The sequence below is a fragment of the Lissotriton helveticus genome, chromosome 5_1, assembly GCF_964261635.1.
Source record: "Lissotriton helveticus chromosome 5_1, aLisHel1.1, whole genome shotgun sequence".
Taxonomy (NCBI): domain Eukaryota; kingdom Metazoa; phylum Chordata; class Amphibia; order Caudata; family Salamandridae; genus Lissotriton; species Lissotriton helveticus.
The window spans coordinates 256,246,691-256,265,255 of NC_136065.1; positions in this window are offsets into that span (position 1 = coordinate 256,246,691).

The following is an 18,565-nucleotide window of genomic DNA, read 5'->3' on the forward strand; positions in this document are numbered from 1 at the left end:
AAAGATCTGATTACAATCACCAGCTAGTATAAAATTGTCCTCAATGCAATGAGTAATTTACCACACTAATGCATGCCAAAATGAGGTGTCACCTTCTGTAGGAGCATATACATTGAGAAGAGAGACTGAGACATCATTTAACCGCAATTTAACATTCAACTAACGACCCTCAAAGTCTGACTCTTGGGACAAGAGTTTAACTGGAAGTGATTTGCGACAAAGTATCATGACTCCATTACGTTTACCATCTCCTTGAGAAAAAAAGACCTCTCCTACCCAACCCCCCTTCGTTTTTAAGGATTCGGCTTCCGTAAGATGTGTTTCTTGCATGAATACTATATCAGCATCTAATTTAGCTAGGTGGGATAGGACTCTCAGTCTTTTGATAGGAGAGTTTAGTCCCCTAATGTTCCAAGAAATCAATTTCAGAGGCATAACATATCAAACTTAAAATGAAATAGGAAGATAAAGCAAAAGTCCAATTCTTTAAAAAGAAGATAAAGTGTGAAAGGAAGGGAGATAGAATTAAGATTGGTTAAGTAAAGAGGAATAAAAAAACGATGTTCGGAGCCAGAAATGTGAGCCGGACATGACACTACAGAGAATGTACAGTGATGAAAAAGGAAATGAACATGAAAATACATGAGAACATAGGAATATTAGAGACGCCAAATAAGCAATAAACCTAAGAATTGGAAACAAACCAAGGAACAAAAGACAAGACAAAAAACATACCTACAAAAAAAGGGAAATGTGTAGGTAGGCGTAGGTGGAGCCACATGGAATAGACGAACGTCCAAGCAGGACCGGACCAAGGGAGAATCACGCCAAAACTGTAGACAAAACTGTGGAAGCGAAGAAGAAGAAATTTAATTTTGAAAAAAAAGAAAAAGAAGAGTCGACAAGTATGAGAATAATGAAACTCTATAACATGAAGAAATAGTTAAATAGTTAAACTAACAGTGAATAAAACATCAAAAAATCGGAACGATGCGATCTGGTAAAGTACGTTTAGAACAGACCTAGATAACAGAACTTATTCTAAGAGCAATGCATAAAATCAAGTAACATTCGAGGATGAAAATCTTAATGAGTCCATTGCATTCGGATTGCATGAGTTTATAAAGATTTGCAGCTGCAACGGATCCTCTTAAGTTGTTGTTCTGTTATTGTAGGTAACCTTAAAGAGACAAGGGTGGAAGAGACCATAACGGGCACCCAGTGACCTAAGCTCTGGTCTCATATTAAGAAATGCTTTGCGTCTGGTTGCAGTAGCCTTGGCATAGTCCTGTGCAAAGAATAAGGTTTAACCAGACCAAGTAACTCTCTGAGAGGATTTGACTGCTGATAAATCCGTTAACAAATCTGTATATTCTAAGAAGTATAAGATTACGCCTCTTGGTCTTTGTGAGGATGAGGTGTTTAAGGGAGGTCGACCTAATCTATGTGCTCCCTGAATATTAAGAGGTCGATTCCGATTCGGGAAACAAATCCGTACGATGATTTGTATTCGTAGCCGTTTCCGTACAAATCGTACAAATCCGTCTGAATCGAAAAGTACGATCCGTAGGCAAAAAATACGACCGAATCTTTGCGAACCGTACGAAAATCAAGTAAAAATCCATACGATACGGAACCTGAAAGTGAACCGTACGATTCGTAAACATGCCGTTTGACCCGACAAGTACGATCCAGACCGGTGAATCCGAATGCGATTCGTATGGGGAAATGTCGCGTTTGAGTTGTACGGAAAACGTCGCGTATGAGCGAGCCACAAAATCAAATACGAGACAAACCGCCCCCCCCCCCCAGAACGAAGCGCACGTGGACCCCGTAAACATGTCGCTTATGAACGAGACACAAATTAAAATACGAGATGTACCACCCCTGAACGAAGCGCACGCGAACCCCGTAAAAACGTTGCATATGAGCGAGCCACAAAAGTAAATACGAGACGAACCCCCCCTGATCGAAGCGCACGCAAACCCCTAAAAACAGCACAAGGAGGTAGAAAACGACTTGTACCGCGTGAACGTTGCGTTGCGCACACAAATAAACAGAAGCAAATACAAGTAAATGAGCTGTAATAAACCACTGGGTCACTGAAAAACAGCACAAGGAGGGTGAAAATGACTCACACTACACCACTAAACATGTCTCCTGTGTGCAAACCATGGAAATGAATGTCCTGGCCAGATCCAAACAGGCAAACAGAGGGCCTAACTCAGATCCACCCCTTATAACACCCCCACCAAAAATTCAAACTAAGCGCCACCCACAAATGGACCAATAAAAAGGGCCCCCACACACAAACCATGATTCTTTGCAACATACACAATTAGCAACAGGCACTGACAACACACCAACAACTGCACACATCCACCTTCACACATACCCCCCAATCACATTCAGACCCACACACCCCCATTCACATTCAGACCCACATCCATACACCCCATCACCCCACACCATGTCCGCACAGAAGAATCCAAAGTTTACAAAGGAGGAGATGGAGATCCTTGTAGATGAAGTTATCAGAGTTGAGCCACAGCTGTTTGGTGCATTGGTCAGATGGACCAGCATAGCTGAGAAAACCCGCCTGTGGGAGAGGATAGTCAATAGGGTGAATGCTGTTGCACCCATCAGACACACAAGGAACGAGTGCCAGGCCCGGTGGTACGATCTGCGGAGGATGATTAAGCGGAAGATGGACGAAGACTATGCACAGAGCCACCACACTGGAGTTGGTGGTCCCCGGCCGCAGACCAGTACAGTACCATCCCTGGGAAGGAGAAAGTGATGGCCCTGCTACCACCGGTGGGAGTGCATGGCATTGAAGGAGTCGTAGAGCCTGGTGAGTACACAAACAACTCATGTAACATGGGGTAATGGCATCCACACCCCAAGTACAAAAAATGCCGACAACAACTCCCAAGCGCCCTCCGCCCACAACTACAGGCAAAAACAATGCTAATGCTACTAACATGTGTATTCCCCATTGACAAACCAAGGCCATGCTATGTCCCATGCTACAGGAAGCACAGACCCAAGAATGGACGTCCGGTATGCTGGGAGGGTGGGTGTCACAAAATGCATCATGGGACTCCAAATCAGACCCAATTGTATGGGCGTCTGCATGGGGGGCAAGAGGGGCTCTTGGCCCCCCCTGGATCGCCAGTGAGGCTGGTGTGTGCCCAGTCAGGGCCGGCCCTAGTCCATCATGCTTTGGAAATGGTGCCATTGTTCCAGGTGGCAGCACCCTCCACTGGGTGGGAAGGGTACAAGGGGGTTGCCAAGATGTGTGCAAGGCAGAGGGGAGAAGGATGCGAGGGGGGGCCAGCAGGGTGTAAGGCAGTCAGGGATAAGGGTGCAAGGCAGAAGGTCAGAAGGGTGCAAGGCAGAGGGGAGAAGGGTGCAAGGCAGTGGGGATAAGGGTGCAAGGCAGAGGGCCAGAAGGATGCAAGGGGGAGTGGGAGAAGGGTGCAAGGCAGAGGGCCAGAAGGGTGCAAGGCAGTGGGGAGAAGGGTGCAAGGCAGAGGGCCAGAAGGGTGCAAGGCAGAGAGGAGAAGGGTGCAAGGCAGAGGGGCAGAAGGGTGCAAGGCAAAGGGGAGAAGGATGCAAGGCAGTGGAGATAAGAGTGCCAAGCAAAGGGCCAGAAGGGTGCAAGGGGGAGTGCGAGAAGGGTGCAAGGCAGAGGGCGAGAAGAGTGCAAGGCAGTGGGGAGAAGGGTGCAAGGCAGAGGGCGTGAAGGGTGCAAGGCGAAGGGCGAGAAGGGTGCAAGGCAGAGGGCCAGAAGGGTGCAAGGCAGAAGGGATAAGGGTGCAAAGAAGTGGGGAGAAGGGTGCAAGGCAGAGGGCCAGAAGGGTGCAAGGCAGAGGGCCAGAAGGGTGCAAGGCAGAGGGCGAGAAGGGTGCAAGGCAGAGGGCCAGAAGGGTGCAAGGCAGAGGGCGAGAAGGGTGCAAGGCAGAGGGCGAGAAGGGTGCAAGGCAGTGGGGATAAGGTTGCAAGGCAGAGGGCCAGAAGGGTGAAAGGCAGTGGGGATAAGGGTGCAAGGCAGAGGGTAGAAGGGTGAAAGGCAGTGGGGATAAGGGTGCAAGGCAGAGGGCCAGAAGGGTGCTAGGGGGAGTGCGAGAAGGGTGCAAGGCAGAGGGCTAGAAGGGTGCAAGGCAGTGGGGACAAGGGTGCAGGGCAGAGGGCGAGAAGGGTGCAAGGCAGTTGGGGATAAGGGTGCAAGGCAGAGGGCCAGAAGGGTGCAAGGCAGAGGGGAGAAGGGTGCAAGGCAGTGGGGAGAAGGGTGCAAGGCAGAGGGCGAGAAGGGTGCAAGGCAGAGGGCGAGAAGGGTGCAAGGCAGTGGGGATAAGGGTGCAAGGCAGAGGGCCAGAAGGATGCAAAGCAGAGGGCCAGAAGGGTGCAAAGCAGAGGGCCAGAAGGGTGCAAAGCAGAGGGCCAGAAGGGTGCAAGGCAGTGGGGATAAGGGTGCAAGTTAGAGGACCAGAAGGGAGCAAGGGGGAGTGTGAGAAGGGTGCAAGGCAGAGGGCGAGAAGGGTGCAAGGCAGTGGGGATAAGGGTGCAAGGCAGAGGGCGAGAAGGGTGCAAGGCAGTCGGGGATAAAGGTGCAAGGCAGAGGGCCAGAAAGGTGCAAGGCAGAGGGGATAAGGGTGCAAGGCAGTGGGGAGAAGGGTGCAAGGCAGAGGGAGAGAAGGGTGCAAGGCAGAGGGCGAGAAGGGTACAAGGCAGAGGGGAGGAGGGTGCAAGGCAGTGGGGATAAGGGTGCAAGGCAGAGGGCCAGAGGGGTGCAAGGCAAAGGGGAGAAGGGTGCAAGGCAGTGGGGAGAAGGGTGCAAGGCAGAGGGAAAGAAGGGTGCAAGACAGAGGGCAAGAAGGGTGCAAGGCAGTGGGGAGAAGGGTGCAAGGCAGAGGGCGAGAAGGGTGCAAGGCAGTGGGGATAAGGGTACAAGGCAGAGGGCCAGAAGGGTGCACGGCAGAGGGGAGAAATGTGCAAGGCAGTGGGGAGAAGGGTGCCAGGGGGAGGGCCAGGAGGGTGCAAGGGGGAGTGCGAGAAGGGTGCAAGGCAGAGGGCAAGAAGGGTGCAAGGCAGTGGGGAGAAGGGTGCAAGGCAGAGGGCCAGAAGGGTGCAAGGCAGAGGGGATAAGGGTGCAAGGCAGTGGGGAGAAGGGTGCAAGGGGGAGGGCCAGGAGGGTGCAAGGGGGATGGTGATGAATCGAAAAATTTGCCCACCACCAAAAACATTTCTGTGGACGCCCATGCCCAATTTCGCTCATCCAATATGGCCCAGGTACACACCCATGCACCATGCTCAATGCACAGGGAGTGGGAATGTACTGACAAGATAGCTGACACTGGGCCCTGGTGTAGACAGCACAAGGCCCTCCTGTGACCAATGCAAACACAAACACCAGGACAACAAGGTCAGATATCTTGGACAGGAATTCACAACCACTGTCATGGCAGCATGCTCCATGGGGGGACAGCCACACCACGAGGGAGGCCCAGTTTCTAATCAGACTCCAACTACCAGCACAGCCTGTCACACACACCCCTTACACAAACATAGCCTTCTGGGACAGGCAATGGTGTGCCCCACTGTCACAATCATCATGAAACATAACAAAACCAATACAGATCTGCTGAAGCATCCAAGCAGAAAATGCGATTCTTTCACGATGCCATTGCGTCACCTTTGTGACGCAGTGGCCGCACAAAAGTGGCACCATGGTGCTGGGTATTTAGAAGGTGACACATCTGGGAGATGTGTCATGTTCTAAAGCCCTGCACCGCAAGTAGGTGTACTGGCGCAGGGGGTGGTTTGGGGTGGGTGGGCAGCACGGCTCAGCAACACCTCCCAAAAGTGGCTGAGTGAAATCTTGAAGCACATGCTGCGTCAAAACCCTGCGCATGCTTGAAGCAGGCAGAAGGATTGACTCAGCATTGTGCAGATAGGGCCACACAGAGCATTGCTGGAGCTGCATTGCGCCGGCGACACAACTCCAGCAATGTGCCACTTCTATGGCACAGATGCGTGACAGAGCGGTGCCATTTTTCCAACATGGTGCTCCACATTGTAAATGTGTCGCAGCCATGCTGGCATAGCTGTGGTGCACAATGACTGGCGAATCCCTGCTGATATGCAGGGCTGTGCCAGTCATTGTAAATATACACCCACATGCCAATGACTCCTGAGCACAGATCAATCTGAGCCCACAACATACCCATCCACAAGTGAACATTGAGAACAATCCAAAGCATAGACAACTATCAGGTGGAACAGTGCCAACGACAATGTGTATGAAAAATGAATGTTGCATTATATGGCATTAATATTGTCTGTCTCTAACACCCACAGGGCAACGTGCGGAATCTACCCCAACAATGGGGGAGATGAATCACAGTCCCAGGCTACGCAGGACCCTGATCTCACCGTCAGCTACGCCTCTCACCACTCCACGGATGAACCCGACCAACCTGGCACCTCTGGTGCCCAAACCCCTGCAGCACCTGGATCAGGGACATCTGCGCCAGCCACCACCACCATTCCTGCCACATCCCAGCAGATATCTCAGAGCCCTACCCACACTCAACAACTGAGCCAGTCTGACAATGAGGGACAAGGTTCGCCGGGCACCCAGGAGGTGGCAGACAACACCACCACTGCCATCCCTCAGGGGTCCCATCGACCCAATGTGCCCACAACGGCAGGCCAGGCTCATGTGGGCAGGGGTGGTGGGAGTGGCACCAGGCGGAGGCGAGAACCTGGCCAGTCAGCAGCAGGGCCCGGTATGTCTGAACTGCGCAACGTCATGGAGGCATACCGGCGGGACACCAGGGAGTTCAGCCAGGTAGTGGGGACCCTCACAGAGATCAAAAACATGCAGGCCGAGCAACACACCAGTCAACAAGAACACCAAGGATGGATGGAGGCAAGACTGGCTGAGCTCCTGGCGGTGCAAAAGGACATAAGCCATTCACTACGTCAGATTGCAGACAACATGGAGCACCCTCCCTGTGTCACCAGGCAAGAAACATCTAGGCGAAGACCGCCAACAGGCACAGGGAGGGAGGAGGAGCAGGAGGATTCGTCCGACGGAGCATCCTATGCATTGTCAAGGCCTGCTTATGAGAGTCCACCAAGGAAGGTGGGTCGTCCACAGAATAGACAGTAAGAGGCAGTGGGCCATGCGCATCTCCCAGGTCACCTGGTCTGGAATTTTGACTTTGTGTGCAACAGCATCACCTCATTGACTGTCCTACTCTCCACATGGATTTGCTGGTTGCAGTCTGAACAATGATGCCAAGCACTGTGGTCTGGACTCTGTTGACTCAAACTGCAAGGCATCACATCTCCCTCTGTGAACTTTGGATTCCCGGCATTTTTGTACAGCACCTATCACTAACTCACGTTTCCCACACAAGACAGATAAATAAACAAAACAAAGACAAGTGAAATTGATGTTGCAGTCATTTACCATGAGTCAACAACACACGTGTGGGGTTATGTCAAAGTATGCCAAAGAGTGGAATAAACTCAAGCCATCCATACACTGGGATTTGAGTCCGGTCAAGGACACACATAGGTCACAATGTATCATCAAATACATATATGGAGCGCAATACTCACCCATGATGGTTTCAATCTGCTGAGAAGGGGGTGCTTGCCATACTGCTTGGACAGACAGTTTTGGAAGAGTTTTATGAAGGTGTAGAGGTCATGGGTCATGTGGAGGTGCCCAGGGAAGGAGTACCACGTCTGTTTGGTGATGTGGGAGAACTATCTCCCGCATGCAGTTGTACTGTGGATGTGATGAATGGTGCCCAGGGCAAGGTTGGCTGGACGGAGTTGGGGCAATGGCGTATTGGATGGGAGACGTCCATGTTCGTCTTTGGTGCTGGGGTTGTGGAGTGCCTCCCAAGTGTGGCTGAGGAGTCTGAAGGCGATCCTGGAGTTGACAGTGAGCCTATTGTAGGTATCTCAGGTGGACGGTCATGTGGCTGTGGCAGGGGATGTTGAGGGTAAAGTATGCGGATGCACCCTGGATGTGCACAAGTCCTCCTGGAGTCTGGCTGTTGTTCCTGCATAGAGGGCACTGCCGTAGTTGAGCTGGCTGGTGTTGTGGACGTGGGTGATTGTCTGTCTTGACTAGGACTGGATCTATCTGAAGATCATTTGCAGCAAGCGGAGGGACTTGCAGCATGAGGTAGAGATGGTGTTGAGTTACATGGTTATTGTGAGCGAGGAGTGGACGATGAACACCTGCTTGCGTGTGTGGCCACTGTGTGCTTGTGCGCTGCCCAGGCTGGTGTGACACAAGGAGTTGTCCCAGCCGTAAGGTGACATTCCTCAGATGATGAGCTCAGTCTTTTCCAAGTCCAGCCTCAGGTGGCTGATGTTCATCCAATTGTCAACGCACCTCATGCCTTCTTGAAGGTTGGATCTGGGAGTGGCTGGGTCTTTGGTGAGGATGAGGAGCAGCTGAGTGTCAATGGCATAGGACATGATGATGAGGTCGTGTGAGCATGTGATGGTGGAGAGGAGGGTCATGGAGACATTGTAGATCATCACGCTGATAGATGATCCCTGGGGCATGGGCCCGATGACCCCAGTGTACTACGTGCTGAAGGGGGAGGCGGACTCCTTGGACCTTGCTGGTGAGGTACTTGGAGATTCTATCCTGGGCCTTCCTCTGGATCCCAGTGTTGGAGATCTGTGAACTGACAGTGTGGCAGCACATGGTGTGGTATGCCGATGAGAGGTCGATGGGGTGAGGGTGGTGGTCTCACCATTGTTGAGCAGGGTCCAAGATGTCGTTGGTGGTGGGAGTGAGGGCTGTTGCAGTGGGGTGATTACTGTGGAAGATGGACTGGGGGGTTGCCTGGAGATGTTTGCTTGGAGGGAGATGGTCAGTTGCTCCTTGGCTGATTTCTTGATGACATTTGCCGGGTAGGGAAGCAGGGTAATGTTCCAGGAGATCCTGCGGTACTGCCGTCCGTTGTTAAAGAAGGGCCTGGGTCTCTGCATGCCTCCAGCTGCCATGGAAAGTGGCATACTCAAAGGAGACATTCACGACGTGCCGGAGGTGGGCCTCAAGGATGGTGTATGCTGTGATTTAGATGATGTGTGGGAAGGGTCCTGATGGAGAGCCGGAGTGGATGGTGTACATGAGCCAGGTGGTGTCTTTGTTGCTGACGGGAGTCCAGGACCTGAGGGGGAGGTATGTCCTGTGGATAATAGCGCTGTCTGCCTCTGTGTGGCGAGGCTGTTGTGTATGTCCACAAGCTTGCAGTGGTAGAATGTTACAAGGTATCCCCTTGACCTTGCAAGGGTGGCATGTCTTTTGGATGGAGAGCTGGGGTCAGATAGTTCACTCACGATGCCGATGAGGTCCTTCATGTTGTGTGTGTTGGTGCCTAGGCCATACCTGAAGGATGTCCTCTTGTCCGTGCTGATGATATGGTGATGCCTGTGTATTGCAGATTCCAGGGCTGAAAGGTAACAGATGGTTGTTTGTTTTGCAAGGTTTGTACAAGAGTCCGGCTACACCTGTAAGAGTCCAGTAGATCTGCCCTGTCCCAGGTGCCTCAACTGTTGTTGTGCTTCACAGGAAAGTCCGCCAATGTGGCAAGAGTGCTGGATCCATCACTGATCCAGTGTGTGCGGTTGCAGGGTGTGGCGGTGGCGTTGGTTGGAGTGTCCTGGGTGAGGGTGCCACACAGCTCGTCTGTAGTGACTTAGGTCAAGCATCTTTGGTGGATCTGTAGCGGAGTGTGGTGCAGTGTGTTGCTTGTTGGACAACTGGATGCAAATGTTGATGTACCAATAAAGGATGGTGGTGTGGTTATCCTCCAACCAGAAGTTGCTGTCCCCCTGCCCCATGTAGTCTGTGGAGGTGAGGGCCTACGTGCTGATATAGTTGTCCAAGGTCTGCAGACCAATCAGTAAAGCCGGTTCGCAGCTCTGTGCTCTCCGATTTTGCCACAATTGCTGAGACAGCCTCTCTTCTCAAATTGCAGAAGTGTAAATCCGGTTCCCCTAGTGACCCCTTGCCCGCCAAGCAATACAACATCCTTGCTAAAATTCTCAGTCCCCATTTAAACGCCATCTGGAACCTTTCCCTCAGATTGGGCTCTTATCCGGATGCGTGGAAACACGCTTTCCTCCTGCCCATCTTAAAGAAAGCCAACACAGATCCTGAATCTCCGTGCAACTATAGAACTATCTCTCTTTTACCAGCTCCTGCCAAGATTTTAGACAAATTTATCTGTCAGCAACTGATGGCCTTTGTTGAAGATAATAGCCTCCTTCACGACTCTCAATCCAGCTTCCATCCCGGCTATAGTACGGAGTCGGCCCTCATTGAAATGGCAGACTCTATACGCCGGGCGGTCGACGGAGGTTCCAAGGTGGTGTTGGTGCTGTTAGACTTGTCTGCAGCATTTGACACCGTCACCCATCCCATTCTTCTGAACCGCCTTAAGACCATAGGCGAGGGGGGCTCAGTGCTGAACTGGATATCGTCCTTTCCATCTGACCGCACAGAGCAGGTCCGGACCTATCCGTTCATCTCCCCAGTCAAACCACTTAAGTGGGGCGTGCCGCAGGGTTCTGCTCTGAGCCCTCTGCTTTTTAAAATTTACTTAACCCTGCTGGGTGAATCGATTGCCATGTCTGAAGTCCAAATCATTTCAGATGCTGATGATACTCAGCTTCTATTCACCTTTAATGCTGTGTCTGCCATGACTTTTGACCCACTGAAAAATTGTCTCAAGAAGATTGCAGCCTGGATGGATCGCAATTTCTTGAAACTTAATCCACATAAGACCGATATCCTAATTTTTTAACCAACCTTCTCCCCTCTCTTCCAATCTGTGGTGGCCAGAGGAACTTGGCATTGCTCCGGCACCCAAGGACTCGGTCAGGAATCTGGGAGTTAGATGGGACAATCAGCTATCCCTTGCCACACAGGTACAAGCGGTGGCTGCCGCTTGTTTTGGCAAGATTAAAATCATCAAGAGATGTATTAACTATCTGCCCAATGCTACCCGGAAAATGGTGGTTCACGCACTGATTACCTCTCATTTAGACTATGCGAATGGCTCATACGTGGGTCTCTAATCCGGCTTGCTCCGTATACTGGAGACGGTCCAAAACGCGGCTGCATGCCTGGTATGTGGAGTCCCACTTTGACCACATATCTCCCCGTATCTTCGACTATTCCATTGACTGTCTATGGCTAAACAAATAGAATTCAAGGCACTGACACTCGCCTTCAGGACAGGAAAAAGGCCGTGGTCCGGTCTACCTTAGGAGGAGACTCCGTCCCTATTGTCAATCGCAATCTCTATGCTCCAATGACAAGCGCTTGCTCATTACTCCTCGGTTCGCAAAACCTAGATCAGGAGGTTTAACCTTTCAGGTAGGAAGCACCCAATGGTGGACTAAGCTACCTCTTCCACTGCGTCTGATTCAGTCTGAATGTGAGTTTCGCAAAGCCCTTAAGACCTGGTTATTTAGCCGGCTTGATTACTTGCTGCTCCGTATGCTACCTAATTTTCTGTCCACTACAGCGCCGGGACACCCCGTTGGGGTAGCTGTGCACTCAATAAATGCCTATTATTATTATTGTAGATGGCTTTGCGGAATTGTGGGTGTAGGCCTGGAGATCTGTAGATGATAGTTAGACTGAGGGTGGTCAGGGGGTTGGTGTGAAACCTGAAGTGCAGATGCTTGACAATGCTGAGTGTGTCCTTGGTGTTGTATGTGTCTCTGAGGGTGTACTTCAGAATGAATTGCAATTCATCCTCCTGTATTGTTGGTGCGGTCCCTGCGGGTGATCTCGTATCCGTCTGTGATGGCAATGTTGAAGTAGTGTGCGGAGGATGCGTTCAACCAGGTTAATGTAATGAAGGCAATGTGTGGGGCTGTTGTGTTGATGAGGTAACAGAGTCCAATGGCGTGCTGGTGGATGGAGCGGGTGTGCAGCAGGAGGCACATGACCTGGTTGTACGGACATGGTCTGTTAGGCGGGGCAGCACGGTGTTGGCTGTGGGAGTTGCTCACACAGCATGCGAAGCTGTCGTGTGTGCGCTTAGGGGTTGCCTGATAGCAGGTGGCTGATTGTCTGGTGTTCATTGTTTGGAGGGTGGCTGGAGCATGAGTCTATTGTGTTACATGGGTCATGCAAGGACCAGAGTGTCTTGCACTGTGCACGTTGCAGGCGCTGACGGTCCTGTCTTTGGCACGGAGGTGGCGCAACAGTGGCACAGACAAACTGCTGCCTGCATTAAGAATGGGTGGAGGGAGGGAGAAGCATTTGGGAGGCGTGTGGGTTGCAGACTCAGGGCACTCAGTGGTGCGGTGCCGCAGGGGAGGCAGCAGCAGGAACGAGTGAACACCTGACGGCGGAAGGGGTGAGACACCATGCAAAAACTAGCACACAAAGACAAGGAGGTTAGAAAGGCACAATGTAACAGGTGCATGGAAAGGAAGGAGTGTCTGGTTACTCATGGGTCACTGAAGGAATTTTTTTTAACGATTTATAAAGCGCCTGGTGACCCGGAGGCATCCCCGCGCTATAAAAGACTTGTAATGACCAGGAGGGGAGAGGAGGACCTATTTGGGAAAGAGGAAGGTTTTCAGTTCTTTGCGGAACCGAAGGTGGCAGGGTTCCAGACGTAAGCAGCGTGGAAGTAAGTTCCATCCAGAGGACGCCTTTACTGCGAAGCGTCGACCACCAGTGCGCACCTTCCTGAATCTCGGGACATTGGCCAGACGCCCATTGTCAGAGCGCAGGAGTCTGGGAGCCTTATAGGGAGTGACCATATCTCTCAGGATCGAAGGGCCTTGGCCGTTGAGGAGCTTGTGGGTGGTACACATAGCCTTGAATTCAATCCTCTGGCGGATCGGGAGCCAGTGTAGGGCCTTGAGTGCTGGTCTGGCAGAGGCTCTGGTGGGAAGATTCATTAGGAGCCGGGCAGCTGCATTTTGGGCACGCTGGAGTTTTGCCAGAGTGGATTCGGGGGCTCCTAGATAAACGGCGTTGCTATAGTCCAGACGAGCAAGGATCAGGCCTTGAACAAGGAGTTTCCTTGATAGGGGAGGGAGTAGCGGGAGGATCTTTCGGATAGAACGCATGAGTCCGAAACAGGTGCCTGCTGTTTTGGCTGCCTGGGTCTTCATGGATAGATCAGGTTCGAGCCAGACTTCCAAGGTCTTAATTTCCTTCTTCGTGGTGGGCACCTCGCCAAGAACATCAGGCCAGGCCGATGGAGGAATAGTATTCCATTTCTTGCCCATAAGCATGACTTCCGTTTTAGATCCATTGAGCTTAAGTGATGACTCGCACATCCAGTGGTGGATTTCCTGGAGGCAGTTCAACAGATTGTCTGGGTGGTGGTCAAGGTGTGAGAGAGAGACGACCAATTGTGTGTCGTCCGCATAACTTACTATCTTGATCCCGAATGGGGCTACTACATCCTCCAGGGGGGCCATGTAGGCGTTAAACAAAGTGGGGCTTAGCGAAGACCCTTGGGGGACTCCGCTAGAGAGAGGAAATGAGGCTGAGCGGGAATTGTCGTCCCAGACCTGGAACGAGCGGCCCGATAGAAAAGACTCTATCCAGGCAAGCGCAGTTCCCCCAGACCTGCCCTGGCCAGCCGATGGAGCAAGACACGGTGGTTCACCGTGTCAAAGGCTGCACTAAGGTCCAGGAGGATCACTGCCACTGACCCTCCTGAATCCAAGATGCACCTTGCCTCCTCGATGACTGTGAAGAGGGCGGTGTCCGTGCCGTGGCCAGGGCGAAACCCTGTTTGGGACTGGCGCAGAAGGTTGTTGGATTCGAGGAACAGGGACAGTTGGGCATTGACCAGTTTTTCGGCCATTTTGTTAATGCCCGGGAGGAGCGAGATCGGCCTGTAGTTTGCCAGATCAGAGGCGTCCAGCTGAGGTTTTTTAAGGAGGGCTTTGACTACTGCACCTTTCCAGCTCGGAGGGACAGAGCCATGGGACAGCGAGGTGTTAATCAGCTCCGTGATAGGGGGTACGATGGCCGGGGCAACTGTTTTCAGGAATCTCATGGGGGCGGGATCGCAGGGAGATCCGCTTTTCATCTTGGCCAAAGTTTTTCCCACTTCGTCCAAGGATACAGACCTAAACGCAGTCAGCTGAGGATGGGAGGTGTTTCCAGTGTGGGCGATAGACACATCGGTGTTACTGTCGATTGGCTGACTGGGAGGTGGGAGAGAGGCCAAGATACGGGAGATTTTGGAATCGAAGTAGGATGCCAGTTCATCGCTTCTGCCCAGAGGGGGGCTGTTGGAGGAAGGGGGTGTTGGTATTTTCAGAAGCTCTTTGGCGATAAGGTACGACTCTCTCGCTGAATTAGTGGCATTTTTTATTCTGGCATCGTAATATGAGGCTTTAGTGAGTTTCAGTGTGGATTTGTAAGTTCTCACTGCCTTACGGTAGGCGTCCTTACTGGAGTGGAGCCAGTCCTTTCTCCACAGTCGCTCCGCTTTTTTGCGTTCTTTGCGGAGGATTCTAAGCTCCGGGCAGAACCAGGGGGCTGATCCTGTCTTTCCGTTTTTGTCTTCGCGCGTCTTAATGGGGAGGATCGAGTCCAGGGAAGTGGAAATCCACTCTCTGAAGTTTCTGTCCGCTGTGACAGGGTCCTCTGACGGAGTAAGGGGCAACGAGTTCAGAGTTCTGGCCCAGTCCTCAGTAGAGAGTCTGGACCAAGCCCTGTCCCGGATGAGGGTGGTGGGCTTGTGGGGCTTCCTAAATACTCCTGGTAAGAAGAGAGGGACCAAAAAATGGTCCGTCCAGGGAGGGGAAGAGACGCTTTGGAATGAAGGGTGTGGACATTGGTGAAGACTGGGTCTAACAGATGACCTTTGATGTGAGTGGCTCCAGAGTTAATCAGTTGGAGGCCGTAAGCTGCCAGATCTAGAATTAAATCGGCGGCTCCTATGTCTAGTGGGTCGTCGAAATGAATATTCAGGTCTCCAAGTATTGTAAAGTTGGAGGTGGAATGGGCCAGTGAAGATATTGATTCTAGAAGGGCACTAGTAAAGGGGCCAAAATGGCCAGGGGAACGATATACTAGGAGGCCTGACAGCGAGCTAGTCGGTGCAAGCTGGAGGGTAAAATGGCAGCTTTCTGAATCTGAGATATGGGCATCATTAATTCTGCAGGAGAAGTGGTCCCGATGAAGGATAGCTAGTCCACCTCCTCTGCCAGAGGGACGTGGTTGGGACTGGATGAGAAAGCCTGGGGGGAGGGCTATGACCACGTCCGAGTCCGAGTGATCGGTAAGCCAGGTTTCCGTGAGGAACAGAGCGTCGAGGTCGTGGTCTACAAGTAAGTGATGGATGAGTAGAGCATGCTTGGGGAGCGACCTGCAATTCAGTACGGCTAGTTTGAGGCCAGGGTGTGAGGTGGGTGGATCGGTAAGTTGAAGCCGGACTGGTTGACAGAGTGTGCAGCTAGTGAAGGGTCCATCACCTTCATGAACATACTTGCACAAAGTGTTGTTGGTGGGTCTGAGACTCAGGAGAGCTCGGCGGGAGTAACTAACTTTGTTGGAGGCTGGTTCCGGCATAGCTTCTGGCCCTGAGCCCGGTCGAGCGCGGACGGGCGCAGACGGGCTTGCCTTAGGCGCGCCTTCGGCGCGCAAACGGCGCTCCCGCTGCGCTCATCCGCTGCGCTTCCTGTCCATGCACAAATCCACCTCAGGGGGGTGTGGCCTCGAGGGGGCGTGGTCAGCGAGCACGCCGGCGATGGCGGCCGCTGAGGAAAACACAGAACGCTACAGCGTTAAACTCGGCTGTGCGCTGCCACAGGCAAAGGGCTTCTGCCCCGAGTGAGGGTGGAAAGAGGTAGGCTTTGTTTTAATTTTTGTTAAAAGCACATAGGTATAAATCACAATAACAGTTTTAAAAAGAGTATTCAGGTGAAACAAATCGTACCGCCAGCTCCCGGCTTTCCGCCTCAGGAGTGGGTCACAAAGTTATAAAGCCGCTAGTAGATCAGCGTCTTTATAGGCGGGGCGGGGGCGTGGCCTCGAGGGGGCGTGGTCAGCGAGCACGCCGGCGATGGCGGCCGCTGAGGAAAACACAGAACGCTACAGCGTTAAACTCGGCTGTGCGCTGCCACAGGCAAAGGGCTTCTGCCCCGAGTGAGGGTGGAAAGAGGTAGGCTTTGTTTTAATTTTTGTTAAAAGCACATAGGTATAAATCACAATAACAGTTTTAAAAAGAGTATTCAGGTGAAACAAATCGTACCGCCAGCTCCCGGCTTTCCGCCTCAGGAGTGGGTCACAAAGTCAAAAATGGAAGGACAATCTCTAAAAAAGACGGGCACAGGATCAGGCATCAAAAGGCCGAGCTGCACCCAGGACACACAGCGTCAGCAGGTGTTGCCTGCCCGTTGTGGGTAGCAACCTGCACAAATACATACACAACCATGTACTTCATGCACAATAGGGATCATTAGCCATGATAAACTGCATGCATGTTGCCACAGTACACATACTCCCATATGCACAATCTTTGTCAATTATGCCATAGATGACGCATGCAAAGTGGCAAGAGATCTGCGGTGACAGTGATGAGGCACATTGTACTGCGGTGAACACATTTTCTACACAAACGGATCAAGTATGTGTTGAGGCCATGCTGCTTTAGCCAATGTCCATGGCCAGTGCCATGGCTCTGAAGAAAATAACAGTTATGCAATGAGTTTACCTGTACTGCTGGTGAAACAATGTGCACAGGACTGCCTGGGACTGTCAGGTCCTTGAATACTCAGAAACGTGCGATGGTCAAAGTGGTCCATCTCCCGATAGCCCCTTGGTCTGATTAGAAATGACAGACTCAAAAGGGTGATCAGGCGAGGGAAGGAAAGGAAGGGAACAGCAGGGAGGGAGATCTGAAAGAAAGGTAAACAAGCATAAGGATTCAACACTTCTTGTCACAGAATCAAAGAATACCTCAGGACTTATACTGTAAAAGTTACACCTGTAAAGGAAAACAACAGCCACTGTATCCTAGTTGGGATCACAGTAATGAAAGTGATACTAGATCTGAGGATCGAACAAGGACATTACTACACACTTACAAAGAAGGCTGTTCCATAGGTTTACATGTATTTATCCATCAGTTATCAACATACACCAAAAAGTCTTAACTGCCACGTAAATGGGAAATTTGAGCTAACGTCAGAACGAGCTCTAGAAGCCCCTGCTGTGAAAACAGAGATGAACAATCCCCACGGATTCATACCACATGGAAAGCTTATGAAACACCATGACACACCAAAGATTATGTTGTATGAGTTGCTAAACAACTAGCCAATATTATGATCCTATTCCAAGGATTGTGCAACTAGCACAGGGTTCACAGATGACACATAAAAGGTAGCAGAGTATTGCATCTATATGAAGGGGGTATAGCGCTCTGCAGGCTGCTTCAATGCAATTAGAGCCATGCGGTAATCCTGAAAATAACAGTGAATGAATAAGGCTACAATAAACAGAAATTCAAATGCGCTGCAGTGCAACTCACACAAAGCCAACAATCTGAAGTTACCCCTGGGAATCAGTGAGGGTGAAGAAGGGAAATTACACATCCCCCGCAAGAGCCGTAAAGAAGCTCATCCAACGAGGGAGGGAATTAGGTAAACACAAGGAAGCCCCGCAAGAGTCAGTCATTGGCTCGTCCAACTGGGCTTTGAAATGCCAAACAGAACAAGCTGCTGGTCCGGAACTCAACAGAGAGTAATGAGGAGCGATGGCACAAAACCACCCCTACCGTGACCAGGATATGCAGCACGCCACAAGAGAATCCTGGGATTAACGGCACCCGACTGGTGCCACGGAAGCGTTTACATTTGCTACAGCACAACATTGTGACGTCATCAATGCAACGGTCTTGGCATCATGGGAATAGAAATTTAACATCAACTTACCAAGAAGCCTTGCAAAGCAGTGTTCTCCACCAACCCTGAGGAAGCGACGTGACAGTGACATGACATACTGGCACAAGGGGCAATGCATCCATATGAACAGACTCACAGGACGGTTGACAGAACATGTGGAACATTCGCTGGCCCACACCTTCACAACATGGTTTTTGGAAAGCTAAATGTACTGGCACACAAGATTAAGTGGATGAGCCAAACATATCCTGCTGCACACAGTGGTGCTGCAATTCCCCATAGAGCCTGTGGTTGTGATGTCACACACAATGTCAACCCGTGGTATCCACAATGTGTCAGGGGCAAGGTTTACACACATTGATGCCTTCACCACTCCACTACAGATGACTGTCAAGAAGAGTGACTGTCCTGTCAAGGGAGTGGTGCAACATGTAATTTGATCCATGGTGATGAGACATGTATGGATGGTACTACACCATGCACAGGAACAGTTCCCACACATTCACATACCATACCAACCCCAAACAGCCTGTTTGGATCTCTTACCCGAACTAACGTTTACACATGTCGGTGCATGGAACGCTGATTCAGCCCACGTTGCAATCATCATGAGGAA